Genomic DNA, 2405 nt, shown 5'->3' with positions numbered 1-2405 from the left:
ATTTGCTCATTCGGCCTGAAAATGCTTTTAAGCGCATAAAAACATACACTCTTGATTTCTGGCTAAATAAAAGCTGTTGCAATGATATTTCCATGCTGAACTGAGTTGTTCTGGGTCAAATATGAAGGCAAACCCACTTTCTCTTCAGTATTTTGCTGCAATTGGCAGAAACAAGCATATTTGCTCATTCGGCCTGAAAATGCTTTTAAGCGCATAAAAACTTACACTCTTGATTTCTGGCTAAATAAAAGCTGTTGCAATGATATTTCCATGCTGAACTGAGTTGTTCTGGGTCAAATATGAAGGCAAACCCACTTTCCCTTCAGTATTTTGCTGCAATTGGCAGAAACAAGCATATTTGCTCATTCGGCCTGAAAATGCTTTTAAGCGCATCAAAACTTACACTCTTGATTTCTGGCTAAATAAAAGCTGTTGCAATGATATTTCCATGCTGAACTGAGTTGTTCTGGGTCAAATATGAAGGCAAACCCACTTTCCCTTCAGTATTTTGCTGCAATTGGCAGAAACAAGCATATTTGCTCATTCGGCCTGAAAATGCTTTTAAGCGCATAAAAACTTACACTCTTGATTTCTGGATAAATAAAAGCTGTTGCAATGATATTTCCATGCTGAACTGAGTTGTTCTGGGTCAAATATGAAGGCAAACCCACTTTCCCTTCAGTATTTTGCTGCAATTGGCAGAAACAAGCATATTTGCTCATTCGGCCTGAAAATGCTTTTAAGCGCATAAAAACTTACACTCTTGATTTCTGGCTAAATAAAAGCTGTTGCAATGATATTTCCATGCTGAACTGAGTTGTTCTGGGTCAAATATGAAGGCAAACCCACTTTCCCTTCAGTATTTTGCTGCAATTGGCAGAAACAAGCATATTTGCTCATTCGGCCTGAAAATGCTTTTAAGCGCATAAAAACTTACACTCTTGATTTCTGGATAAATAAAAGCTGTTGCAATGATATTTCCATGCTGAACTGAGTTGTTCTGGGTCAAATATGAAGGCAAACCCACTTTCCCTTCAGTATTTTGCTGCAATTGGCAGAAACAAGCATATTTGCTCATTCGGCCTGAAAATGCTTTTAAGCGCATAAAAACTTACACTCTTGATTTCTGGCTAAATAAAAGCTGTTGCAATGATATTTCCATGCTGAACTGAGTTGTTCTGGGTCAAATATGAAGGCAAACCCACTTTCCCTTCAGTATTTTGCTGCAATTGGCAGAAACAAGCATATTTGCTCATTCGGCCTGAAAATGCTTTTAAGCGCATCAAAACTTACACTCTTGATTTCTGGCTAAATAAAAGCTGTTGCAATGATATTTCCATGCTGAACTGAGTTGTTCTGGGTCAAATATGAAGGCAAACCCACTTTCCCTTCAGTATTTTGCTGCAATTGGCAGAAACAAGCATATTTGCTCATTCGGCCTGAAAATGCTTTTAAGCGCATCAAAACTTACACTCTTGATTTCTGGCTAAATAAAAGCTGTTGCAATGATATTTCCATGCTGAACTGAGTTGTTCTGGGTCAAATATGAAGGCAAACCCACTTTCCCTTCAGTATTTTGCTGCAATTGGCAGAAATCAGCTCATTCGGCCTGAAAATGCTTTTAAGCGCATAAAAACTTACACTCTTGATTTCTGGCTAAATAAAAGCTGTTGCAATGATATTTCCATGCTGAACTGAGTTGTTCTGGGTCAAATATGAAGGCAAACCCACTTTCCCTTCAGTATTTTGCTGCAATTGGCAGAAATCAGCTCATTCGGCCTGAAAATGCTTTTAAGCGCATAAAAACTTACACTCTTGATTTCTGGCTAAATAAAAGCTGTTGCAATGATATTTCCATGCTGAACTGAGTTGTTCTGGGTCAAATATGAAGGCAAACCCACTTTCCCTTCAGTATTTTGCTGCAATTGGCAGAAACAAGCATATTTGCTCATTCGGCCTGAAAATGCTTTTAAGCGCATAAAAACTTACACTCTTGATTTCTGGCTAAATAAAAGCTGTTGCAATGATATTTCCATGCTGAACTGAGATGTTCTGGGTCAAATATGAAGGCAAACGCACTTTCCCTTCAGTATTTTGCTGCAATTGACAGAAATCAGCTCATTCGGCCTGAAAATGCTTTTAAGCGCATAAAAACTTACACTCTTGATTTCTGGCTAAATAAAAGCTGTTGCAATGATATTTCCATGCTGAACTGAGTTGTTCTGGGTCAAATATGAAGGCAAACCCACTTTCCCTTCAGTATTTTGCTGCAATTGACAGAAACAAGCATATTTGCTCATTCGGCCTGAAAATGCTTTTAAGCGCATAAAAACTTACACTCTTGATTTCTGGCTAAATAAAAGCTGTTGCAATGATATTTCCATGCTGAACTGAGTTGTTCTGGG

The sequence above is a fragment of the Channa argus genome, unplaced genomic scaffold, assembly GCF_033026475.1.
Source record: "Channa argus isolate prfri unplaced genomic scaffold, Channa argus male v1.0 Contig088, whole genome shotgun sequence".
Taxonomy (NCBI): Eukaryota; Metazoa; Chordata; class Actinopteri; order Anabantiformes; family Channidae; genus Channa; species Channa argus.
This window is presented reverse-complemented; position numbering follows the sequence as displayed.